Raw genomic sequence first — 13,064 nt, 5'->3', positions numbered from 1 at the left:
GTCTAGTGTTCTCTCCCCCAGGGCCATATCTAATTCTCACCGTTGTGGCAGCGTGAAGCCTGCGGAGCAGAGTAACCAAAGGCTCCTCAAACCCCATAGACTCCATCATCCGCCACAATTTACCCCTACATACCGTATCGAAAGCACTGGACAAGTCCATGAATGCCAAATGGATAGAACTATTCTTGGCACCCATGTACTTGCCCATAATCAGTGCTAAATTTAAACACTGTTCAGTGGTTCCTTTCCCTCTTCTAAAACCATATTGGGATTCTACAATAACCCCCGCTGACTCTGCCCATGTTTCAAGGCGAGCCAATATCACCCTACCCATTAACTTACATGACGCGTCTATTAATGATATTGGCCTATAGCAGCGTGGGTCAGACTTATCACCCTTTTTAAAAATAGGTACCACAACTGCCTCTTTCCAAGAGGTCGGAATGGACCCCAGGATTATTGCCTTAGAAACATTCTAAAGTAATGGGGACCAGACCTCCAAATTATGTTTGAAAAGATCCAAGGGTACTGCATCAGGGCCTGGGGCCTTTAAGGCAGCCCCCTTGGTCAAAGCCAACTTTACCTCTGAAAGCATTAATGAATCACTAAGTGATTTTGCTGATTCTATATTAAAATTATAATCACCCTCACCCGTGGTAGCTATCAACAATATCTCATATGGGTTAAAAAATTTACTGTAGTGAGCTACCCAGGAGTCTTCAGGTATATGCACTCGAATAGTATTATCTTCCCACGATTTTAAAAAAGGCCTATTTATTATCTCCCAAAAGAGCCTATTATCCCTTAGATCAACCGCTTTTTCCAAGTCTTCCCATGCCTTGGTCCTTAGATCATTTTTTCTGTTACTCAGTACCTCCCTATATCTTTTCCTAGCAGATCTAACCAGACCTCTATCACGTGGGTCTTGGCATAATGCCTTTGTTAAATGTGTTTGAGCAGAAGAACATTCTGCATCAAACCATTTAGGCCCACGATCTTGTTTCTTCCCCCCTGTCTTTACAAGGTGTGAAGCAACATTTCCCAATAACAATTCAAAATTCTCAATTATGTGGTCTGGATCGGATATAGTTGTCAGACAAATTTCTATTTTATCCTGATTTTCCTTAAAGACATCCACTTCAAGTTGCCTCACATTTACTTTTTCCCACCTTAAAGTGACACCCTGGTTTTGGCTATATACTATAGGTTGTTCCACAAACTGGTTCTTCGAGAACCAGGTTAAAACTCAAAGTTAGGGGGTTATGGTCACAAGCTGGGTTCGCCTCAATTCTAAAATCTTTCAGAAAATGAGAGTAACCCCTAGACACCATAGCAAAATCAATTACACTCATTCTGCCCCCTGTACCTTGAAAAGTGGGTATATTCAATGCACCAGAAAAGCTAGACGTATCCAAGATGCATAAATCATTATTCATGACAATACTATTTAGAGCCTCCCCTTGTTTTGAATGGGTAAAATGAGCCATAGGTTGGTCAGTTAAATCCATCAAACCGCACACCCTAGATTCGCTAAACTTGCATAACTCACAGTTAAAATCACCTAACCATATAATTAGAAGAGGGAAGACCCTGTTTGTCACCTTAGCAATCTCTTCCTGTAGGTTATCAATAACTACGGTTACATGGGGATCAAATATATTGTAGTACCAATTTACAAGAAGAAGGGTTACCGGAAATAAGTCCTTGATCATAAGTAATTGGTACCAAGGTGATTCCACCACTCGGGTCACATGTCTTAGGTTATTTTTTACAGAGATAGCTGTCATAAGCCCACCCTTAGCTCTCCCTGCTTGCGATGGTATTGGACAAACATTAAACATTTGAAATCCATCCAGACTCTGATCCACAGTACTCCATGTCTCCTGGAAGCAGGCAATGTCAAAAGATTCAATATAATTTAACCAGACAGGATCCTCTAATCTTCGTCCAAGGCCGGCTATATTCCAAGAAATTAAATAGAAACATCTAGCCTCCACCCGATTGCCTTCATTTCCCTGTAATGATTTCTCTATTGGATGAGCTAGGTCACACCCATCTACCCTATTTTCTCTACAATTTGTTACCACATCAACAGCGGGAATATTTATATCTCTAAATGTGCAAGGGTTGTCTCCACACCACTGATCTAAGTCAGATTTAAGATTTAGTTTATACATGGATCCCGTATTCCCTTGAATAACGTTTTCTCCATCTTTGCCATAAACAACAAAATCATTATATTGTTCATAGCAGTTTTGGAGTACATCACTAAACCAAGGGTCCTCCACAGCATTTATGTTATTATTAGTTATTGTCTTCACATCATCCCACAAGGTAGAATCATGGTGGGACACTGGCGCAGGCATAACACCCTCAACCAAAGAAGAAAATGTAAACATTTTGTCCCGAGTTGGGATTTTTTGTTGGGAGGTTAGTTTCAGTCAATCATTTAAATCCATAGGGGTTAACGGATCAAACATATATGATAGAGGAATATTCCAAAGATCCTTAGGATTTAAAGGGAAGTGGTTATTTGAACTAGGGTACATATTAGGGTGATTTTGCGGAGGGAAAAAAATTTGCATTTCTGTTAAGATGGGTGGGAATAAACTGGTTCATAAATTGTTTACGATGATAGGGAAAATCCAAACCATGTCTCATCCGAGGTGTAATCGAGGAGAACATCAGGTTTCCGGGTAAAAGTATGTCAAATTTCGGGTTGACACTCCTCCATTACTATTACCCGGGAACCAGTCACGGATATAAGTGACCACCCTATGATCCCGAAAGTTGACAATAATCAAATCACCCTCTATATCTTTAGGGCGTATGCCCACCCAAAAACACCTTCTAACTGAGACAATGTCTCCATTCAAGTGTAAAGGTAATGGTCTATTCAAACGTAGCCAGTGAATGACTGTTTTTTAAGCTAGTGTTTGATTCCACATTTCCCTCTGGGACAACAGGAACGCCTGTTAAAATAACAACAAAATTAGATGAGTCCGGGGGCAAATCTACTATGTTTTTATAATTAGATTTACCTCTATTAAAGGAGTTTATTTGGGTAGAAGGTAATCTATTGGTGTGCAGTGGCTTCAAAACCACTGGACAAGACTTTTCTTTACTTGTGGCTTTCCTAACTGTTGAAGCTGATGTGCCTGCTGGAGTGATAGAGTTTTTAATCGCAGGCACATTATTCGGTTTCACAATAGAAGTGTGTTGCCTACATTGATTGCTTTCAGATTGTTTATTTATAATTTTATTTTCAGATAGAATAGCTGGGGTGATTGGATTTGAGTTCTCTGATGGAGTAAACTGTGGAAAAAGGCGATCCAATTTTTTATCCAGCCTTTTAAGCCTTTCAACTAGAGGGAGAATAAGAGCCTTTAAAAGACTTTCAACAGCCTCAAAAAGCCCATCATTAGGGGTTGATTTGTGATCCATGACAAGTTTCTCTGTTATTACTTCTTTCCCCACTATTAACTCTTTCCCGACTACATCTGATGGGAATTCTTTGGGGACAGCTACCTGTGGCGGCTTCCACGGGTTGCCCGACCCACTTTTATTTTTCCCTCCCTTCCTTCTTCTCTTCCTAACCGGAGAGCGCACCGCTCCTCTACTCTCTTGTCTTATTTGATTTTCACGCGGTCTACTTGATTTAGTAGTAGATTGAGGATCAAGCAGCGTGACTATCTCAGTTTGGATCTTCAGTGGTGGAGGTAAGATGTTACTAATAGAATGGGGAACAGCATCCAAAGGTGAGGGGGTATTGAGATCTATAAGGTTATTTGATGTGGCCGTGGGCAAGTTACTTTTACCCTCCTCAGCTGAATCTAAGTCTTCCAATAAAAGTTGATTTTCTTGGAAAATTAAAGGGATGTTATCAGTATTAAATAATTCCGCATCAGCCTCAACATACGTGCTATCGAGTACCGAAGTGCTTACAACAACCTTCTCATGATTAAGAGGGGCCTGTCTCTTAAGGAACTCAATTGAGAGGCGACGCTCGGCCCTCCTTTCAGCTAGAGCTAACTCTCTGTCAATATCTTTAGTAGCTCTAGTAAAACATTTATCAAGGGGGCCCGAGGATGGATGCACTCACACAATTAGGTAGAGAATTGGGAATCGGGCTAGACATTCTTGAATAATAATACAGTAATAAATAATGTCTAAAAGAAAAGGGTTGCTAAACAGGAGGTGGGCAAGTTAAGTCAGCCAATAACTAATTAAAATAGAAATAAAACACACTATTTCACGAATTACAATTAAAAGAGCTCAGGGGTAGATAGGAGTACAAGCCTAATAATAATAAATAAACTAAAACAAAGCTTATCAGAGGGGGGGCCCAGCCCAGCCTCTTCTGGCCCCGGACGGCCACAGACGGTCCCGCCCTTGTCCCGGGCTTCTCCCGGTCGCTCCCGCGCAGCGGGATTAGTCCTGAGTGTTTATAAGTTCTGTATGAGAAGGGGAGGAGCCTGCAGGGAGAGCTGCCCAGGTGGTTGCAATAAGGGCGGGCGGGCGCTCCTGGGACTGGTAGTCCTGCGCCTCCGCCCGCTCGCAGCCCTGCAGGTTCAGATGCCAAATGTCACCTCCACTGGCAAGTTGTTTTAAACAGTCCTCATCAAGGTCGTGATATTCACAGGAGATGACGGCCCACACGACGCGGGATCCGCGAAGCGGGTACCGCGAGTTGCTGGTGAAGGCGGTGAAGGCGGTGAAGGCGAGGGAAATAAAAGATCAGCTGCTACCGAAAAGCTGCTGCCGATGAATCAGGCCACAGAGTACCAATTCTCAAAGCTCTAGACTATGCCAAGCAGTTCATTGTGCAGACTGATGCCTCTGAGCTAGGGATAGGAGCGGTCCTATCCCAGACCAATGATGAAGGCCAAGACCAACCTGTTGCTTTTATAAGCAGAAGGCTTTTCCCCAAGGAGCAGCGGAGTGCCATTGAGAGGGCGGTCTTTGCTGTGGCTTGGTCCCTGAAGAAGCTGAGACCATACTAGTTTGGTACTCACTTCCTAGTGCAAACTGATCGCAGACCTCTCGGATGGCTAATGCAGATGAAAGGTGAAAATATGAGGTTGTCCATCTAACAACAGGGAATGGACTTTGTAGTGGAACACATACCTGGGACTGCCCATGCCGATGGACTTTCCAGGTTCTTCCACTTAGAAAATGAAGACTCTCTAGGGAAAGGTTAGTCTCATCCTCTTTCATTTGGGGAGGTGAGGGTGCAGGGGGGTGTATATAAGTGCCCTATTTCTGCATGGTTGCCCTCACTTTTTGCTGAATTGCTGATGTGCTTTGACTGAGTGTGCTCTGGGCTCCTGCTAACCAGGTACCCAGGGCCTATGCTTTCCCTAAAACTGCATTGAAGCCTAAACCCAATTGGCATCTCTGGCCCTTGGTAAATGGTACCACAGGTAGAGAAGGCCTCTAAGGGATGCAGCACTTTGTGTCACCCTTAGAGGTCCTGCACCATTACACTCATGCACTGCCTTTGCAGGCTGCGTGTTTTGTTGCAGAACTAAGTGAAGAGTCAACACATCTTTGTGTGCCATGCCTACAATGCCTACAACCCACTGCTCAGGCATAGGTCAGTCACTCCTCTAGCCGGAGGCACTATACTGGTGGTGAGGGTACAGGTGCATGAGCCCTAAAGTGTCTAAGTGAATTCTTAGACATTGTAAGTGCAGTGCTGCCATTAAGAGTATATGGTGCTGGGAGTTTGTTATTACGAACTCCACAGCAGCATGATGGCCACACTGAAAACTGAGTAGTTTGGTATCAAACTTCTCAGCACATTAAACCCACACTGATGCCAGTGTGGGATTTAAACTTGAATGCTAATGACAAGGGTAACTCGTCATGGAGTTTCCATTGATTTCAATGGAAATTACATGAAGAAGAACAAATACCCTTAGCATCCAAGTGGTTAATGAAAATGCACACAGAGAGCATCTTAGAGATGCCCCCTGAAAAATAACCTACCACTAGTGTCCAGGCTAGGTGGATGCTTTCAGCTGCTACCATCATACGTTTCTAGACCCCTGGGTCGAGAGCCTGCTGCTCTCTGGGGCCTCAAACAATGCGCATCCTGGGACGAGGTGCCAAACCTCCTCCCTCAGGATGGGCAGGGTTCACGAAGGGGAAGCTTCAAAGGCTTGCCGCCTATGTGAGTTTACCCAGGCCACTTGCTGCTCTCAGCAACTGGACCACACTGATTCTGACCCCCACTATGGGCGGGAGACCCAGCGGGAAAAACAAGTGAGAAAGAGAGGTGTGCTCACCTCTGCCAACTCCACCCCTCAGGTGGGGAGGAGAGGTGAAGCACAACTCTCAGTCCCCGCCATCTTGCAGATGGGGGGACCCAGCCAACCAGGGACAGGCATATGCCACCCTCCCACAGGAGGGTGGCATAATAGGGGGTGTACCCATTCCAGGGAAGGGACCTATTGGTCCAAACCTTTTTACCTACCTGTAACGCTCCTAAGTCTAGTATTTAGGGGCACCCCTGAACCTTGCTTCCTCAGACAAGAACCTGCAACAAGAAAAGAAGGAGTAGGACTGTACAGCCATGCCGAAGCTAACACGAGGAAGACGCCTATTGACTTGGCCCCAACCCTACCAGCCTCGAACCTGCTCCTGCGAATCCTGAAGTGTCCTGCAGTCAGCAACCTCGAGAAACCCGTAGGACCTGCCTGCCTTCACACCCAAAGACTTGGTCTCCAGAGAACACCGGATTTGTTCATCTCCAACCTCAGGCCCCGGACGGAAACCGCGAATCCGCCCCACTCTGTACCCACCATCCACGACCCGAACGGACAAACACCCCGAGGAGGTCTCCCCGGCGATCCTGACCGGAGATCCAGGGATCCGGACTAAATCCGGAAGATCCCTCAACCGCGACCAGAAGCTGGTAAGAAGATCCAACCCTAAAAGGCACCCCTGCACCAGACGCACCACGGCCTTGGGTAGCTCAACCGACGGTGCATAGCCAACCCCCAACATACCTCTCAAAGTGGTGGTCGCACCCAGAAGACCTTTGTCCCCGAGCTTGCAGTGCTTTTGCAAACCAGAGGTTTCCCATTGCAAACAGGGCGCCCAACGTCAAAACAGCACCCTGCTGCCCTAGTGCCGCTGAGGGTGCACCTTTCATGTAACTTTGTTTCCCCATTTGCCTTGAGCTAAAGTCCAGGAGCTTTGCTGCCACAATCAAGTGACCTGCTTATCAGCAGCCACCAACTGGAGACCTCTATCCCCCATTGGATAACATTGGGCTGGGTACAGAGTGCAGAGATGCCAATGCTAGTAAATGGGGACAAGGGACACATCGGTTGGAGGCTGCTCACAGAAAGGGACAATCTTCAGGAGTTAAAGTAAGCACAAAGGGGGGCCCAAGGCAGCACCAAAACCACACAACCAGAGGCCCAAGGGAGGCCGGGTGCAGGGTGGTCACACAGCGTCAGGCGGCTAATGTTACCCGCTGGAAATCGGTTTCAGGTTGCAGATTCAGATGAGAAGGTCTTTTCGATGGAAACAACAGCCAGGGAAGGAAGTTGAGATACCAGGCAACGTTGGGACACCGTTGGGTCTGATCACCAGGATGCAGGGCCGGAGGATGCAGGGGTGTCTTTGGACGCTGGGTTTCTCCTTACCGGCAAGGTTGCGGTCGAGGAGGGTCTTGGTGCAGAGGCTACAGGCGTTGTCACGAACGCTGGGAGACATCAGACCTCAATGGATTTGGGCTCGAGAACCCTGGGAAACCTCTTCTGGGTCCGATGGGCCTCAGGACCCAGGCATGGGCGCAGAGGTAGGTCTTGAAGGTGAGCATTCGCGGTTACACAGGGGCGTGGAGTTCTTTTTGGAGACCAAGCCCCTGTCTTCGGGAGTCCTGAGTCTTTTTCAAAGTTGATCAGTCCACCAAGGTTCGCAGGTCTTCAGGCTGGAAGTTGCGCTGCAGAGATTTCATGAAGGTGCAGGCAGAGCCGGTAGGGCTGGGGTCAAAGCAATGGGTGCCTGGATCTTTGTCTGCTGCATCTTCTTCGCCAGTAATCTTGTGTCATCAGGAACTGTTGAGCTGGGTTCAGGGGTGCCCCTAAATGCTGTATTTAGGGGTGTTACTGGGGTTGCACGGTAGTAAACAATGGGCTGCTGACCTTAGGGTGTCTATACCCTTAGTGTGCTCGCCCCATATGAAGGAGTGGGCATAATCCCTGCCCTGATTGGAGGGTGCAAGAAAGTGCCATCTTTCTTGCATTGGTATGCCCCCACTTTTTGCTGAATTGCTGATGTGCTTTGACTGAGTGTGCCCTGGGTTCCTGCCAATCAGGTGCCCAGGGCCTATGTTCCTTCCCTAAAACTGTATTGAAGCAGAAACCCAATTGGCATCTCTGGCCACGTCAGCCCCTGGTAAATGGTACCCTAGGTACCCAGGGCATTGTGACCAAAGAAGACCTCCAAGGGCTGTAGCACTTATTGTGCCACCCTTAGGGGCCCTGCACCCTGACACCCACACACTGCCTTTGCAGACAGAGTGGCCTGGTGCAGATCTAAACAAAGTCTCGACATGGCCCACATCCCTGTGTGCCATGCCCACACATCCACTGCCCTGGCATACATCAGTCACCCCTCTAGCTGGGTGCCCTATGCCAGTGGTGTGGGCACAGGTGCATGAGCCCTGTGCCCCTACAGTACCCATGGCCATTCCTGGGCACTGTAAGTGTAGTGATGCCATTAAGAGTATATGGTGCTGGGAGGTTGTCATTACGAATTCCACAGCACCATAATGGCTACACTGAAGACTGACAAGTTTGATATCAAACTTCTCAGCACATTAAACCCACACTGATGCCAGTGTGGGATTTAATGTAAAATGTACTACAGAGGGCATCTTAGAGATGCCCCCTGAAACCGAACCTACAATCCTTGTCTGGTCTGAGAGGCTGCCACACGGCAGACATGTTGCTGGACCCCTAGGCGGAGAGCCCCCCACTCTCCAGGGCCTGCAGCAATGCACATCCTGGGCAAGGTGCTAGGTCTTCTCCCCCAGGATGGGCGGGGGAAGCATCAAAGGCATACCACCTTTGTGAGCTTCTCCAGACCACTTGCTGTACTCAGCAACTGGCCCCCATGGGTTCTGACCCCCACTATGGTGGGAAGACTGGCATGAAAACCTACGCTAGGAAAGGGGGTGTGCCAGCCTGTGCCAACTCCACCCCTCAGGTGGGAGAGGCGAGATGAAGCACAACTCCGGGCTCCGGCCATCTTGAAGATGGGGAGCCCTGCCCAATTAGAGAGACTCATGCCCCCCTCCCACAGGAGAGGAGCAGGCTAGGGGGTGTACTCACCCCAGGACAGGGACCGATTGGTCCCTGCCCTTCCCCTACCTGTAACGCCCCTAAATGTAGTATTTAGGGGCATCCTGAAACTTCCTTCCTTAGATCCTGATTTCGAAACAAGAAAGAAGACAAAGAAGAAGACCTGCCGTGCAGCTGCTCACAAGGGGACAACACCAACTGACTTGGCCCGAGCCTTACAGGTCTGTTGATCCTTGAACCTGCTCCTGCTAAAACCCGGCGTCTCCTGCGGACAGCAACCTCAAGAACCCCGGAGGCCATGCCTGCCTTGACCCTCTTAGAAACTGGGACTCCCACGGGCAGTGGCTCTGCTCAAACCACAGTACCCCTGGTGCCAGCCAGGAACCGCAAATCCAGCCCACTCTGCACCCGCCGAGCCCGGCCGGTGCCCATGTGGACCAAGACCCTGAGGACATCCCCCCGGCGGTTCTGACCAGGAATCCAGTGCCCAATGACCCTCCTCGACGCCTGCAGACTCAGAACCAGGGACCCCTCCTATCGCGACTAGCAGAGGGTAAGATTTCCCGACGTCCCAAGTCACCCCTGCACCCGGCGCCCCCCCTGGCTCCTTTGCCCAACTCCGGGGTGCCTACCTACCCTCCAAGATCGCAACTTACCCCTCGAAGTGTTGGTCGCTCCAGAAGATCCACCGTCCCCGGGCCTGCAGCCTTTGTTCCCTTTTCAAGATCTCCATTGAATAACATGGAGCGCCAGACGGCTCAAAAGCACCCAGCCGCCGAGTGCCCCTGGCAGTGCAACCTGTGTCCTATCCTAGTTCCCCATTTGCCCTGAGCAAGGGACCAGGAGCCCAGCTCCCACAGCTGCGTGACCTGCTAGCCAGCAGTCACCAACCGAAGGACCCCTGCCTCTTATTGGAGAACATTGGGCCTAACTACCTATGCACCCGGCTGCCCCTGTGCCACTGAGGGTGTACCAACTGTACCCACCTGACCCTGGGAGACCCCCAAGTCTACACCCAGAACCTTAACTCTGCCAGTCGAGTACTTACCTAAAGGTTAACATTGACTGGTTTTCACTTGGAAATTCTTCTAAGTGTGGAGTTTTGGAACTTTAAAATATTCACCTAAAATCAGCCAAACAACGAATTCCGATTTACTCACCTGTTATCAGGAGAGACCTCAGTGCTGCACCTTTTAGCCCAGCACAAACCCTGAAAAGTAATTTTAACCGTACTTACCAGTAACCTGTATTTGCTTCCATAGGAAACCATTGTCTGTTTTTCTGTGAAATTTCTTCGAAGTGTCGATTTTTGCAAACTACAAATATTCTTTAAAAATCGTACCAACTACCAACACCTAATTACTTACCTGTTTTAGATAGCGATCCCAGTGCTGAACCTAGGAGTCCAGTGCTGGATTACAAAAGTAACATGAACATACTTTACCTGCAAAGTGAATTTTCTTCCATAGGAAACCATTGGTAATTTCAACTGAAAAAGTTTTAAAGTGTCAACTTTTAAAATACAATAATATTCCTTAAAAATCACTACTGTAACCAAACGCTTTTACTTAACTGTTTACAGCTCATGTCCCGGGATTGAATCTAGGATCCAGTCCTGTGGTTAGAAAAGTAATCTACAAAGTAACTAATTGCATTTAACTAGAAATTCCCATTGAGCTCAATGTTGCACTGTGTTTGAAATTGTGTTGCCTATTGCAACAGACTGTACTTATTGCATTCAAAAAGTCTATTGCCTATTTGAAAAGTATTTAACTAAAGTAACTCACCCTGAGAAAATATAAGTTGATACCTTGTTGGTTCTAAAATAAAACTATATCTTTTGATACAAAACAATTGGCCTAGAGTTCAGTTCTTGAGTGTGAGAGACCATTTGCTGACTGAGTGTGTACAACAAATGCTTTACACTGTCCTCTGATACTGCCTTACTGCTCGACCAAGCTACCACTTTAGAGAGTAAGGTTACATCTAACTTTAGCCTCTGCCAAACCACTGGGAACTCTATACACACTGTACCTTACTTTGGTCCAGTATATATAGAGCCACTTTCCTACGGAGGGTGCCTGCCAATCTACAAGATGGCTGACAGTGATGAGAGGGCTTCACCTCGTCTCCTCCACCTGAGGGGTGGTTGGCAGAGGCGGGCACACCTTCTGGGCTGTCCGGATTGTCTCACCAGTCTTCCCGCCGCAAAAGGGGGTGAGACAGGAAGGGGGCCTGTTCCGGATAGCAGGAGAGGCTGGAGTTGCGTTGCAAAGGTAGCAAGGCGTGAAGCCTTCTGCCCAGGAAAGGTTTTGTTTCTGGGTCCAGGGAGCAAAGTCTCCCACCCCAGGGGTCCAGAAACCTGTGTCCTGGAGGCATGCTGGTATTCACCAGTCAGAAACTCACCAGCGATTTGTTTGGTTCAGGTGTCCCCTCTAGAAGGGACCAGCGAGTGCATGAGATACTAAATCTGACACTGGAATCAGTGCAGTTTATTACTCTGAGATGTTTGATACCAAACATCCCAGGATTCTGGAAAGCAATTATGGTGCTAGGAAGATGGTAATGACCTGTTTCTAGACAATATACTCAGTATAGGTTTACTGGGCACTTCTAATATCGAAGAATAGCCTTAGATATTATAGGGGCCTGCCTGCTCATGCAGATAGGTCCTCACATGAGGTATAGTGCAACCTGACTTAAGGGTGACTTACCGAAGTCTCATGCAGTGCTTGGCAGGCATGGCACACAGAGATGTGTGCCATATCGACTCTTGACTTTTAGCTGCACCACAACACGCAAGCTACAATGGCAGTGGGTCATATTTGTGGTAAGAAGTCTAGGCCTACCCACACATGGGTGGTAATATTTTTATCGAGAAACTTAGGGGACCGCAGAATAGTGATAACAAGTGTTATTACGATTGTATTTCTCTGCATTTTTGCCTTCCAAATGTAAGCCAGTGTGTAAGAAAGGAGACCTTGTGAGAAATGCCTTCTAAATCACATGCTGAAATGGACACCCAAAAATTCTGAGATTTGCAAACAACCACTGCTTCTAAAATCCATATCTTGTGCCCATTTCAGAAATACATAGGTTTCCTTCACACCTATTTTCACTCTTTATATTTTACCACATGAATTTTTCCTACTAATTTTCAATATATTTTTATTTATTTATTTCAACAGTTGGTTTCTTTGGGAATAGCTTGCAGCATCTACACAAATGACCCCTTGCTGAATCTGGCATTTTGTCTACTTTTCAGAAATCTATAGCTTTTCAGGATCACCAACGGGTTTCACAGCGGTTTCCACCACAAACTGGAAGTAGGTTGAAAGCACAAAAATTACAAAAAATAGGTTACCGCTTTGAAAAATGCAAAAATTGTGGTAAAAAAAATAATTGGATTTTTGATTCATCTCCACATGTCCCTGAAAGCCAGGAAAATGGTGACCTCCGGACAGCAAACCTTTTGTTGATGCAAATTTTAGAGGAAAAAAAAAGACACTTTTTTGAAGAGCACCTTTTTTCAATTTTCCCCCAAAAACTCAAAATGAAGCTATATTTTGCCTATTTTCTCAATCACCTCCAAGGGAATCTACACAGCCTGGGTACCTTTAGAATCGCCAGGATATTGGGAAAAAATAGACACAAATTTGACAAGGCTAGTTTATATGGAAAAAAGTTATGGAGGCCTAAGCGCAAACTATCACAAATCGGCCAACAAAAGGCTTAGAAGAGGGG

At 47.0% G+C, this 13,064-nt stretch overlaps 1 protein-coding gene across 2 annotated transcripts in view; it reads right to left on the bottom strand.

The window, feature by feature from the left end:
• ANKRD13C (ankyrin repeat domain 13C) overlaps positions 1 to 13,064 on the bottom strand; it is a 394,963-nt gene that overhangs the window by 266,108 nt on the left and 115,791 nt on the right. The window lies entirely within an intron of this gene.

This window comes from Lissotriton helveticus, chromosome 1_2, assembly GCF_964261635.1.
Source record: "Lissotriton helveticus chromosome 1_2, aLisHel1.1, whole genome shotgun sequence".
Lineage (NCBI taxonomy): Eukaryota > Metazoa > Chordata > Amphibia > Caudata > Salamandridae > Lissotriton > Lissotriton helveticus.
This window is presented reverse-complemented; position numbering and strand designations above follow the sequence as displayed.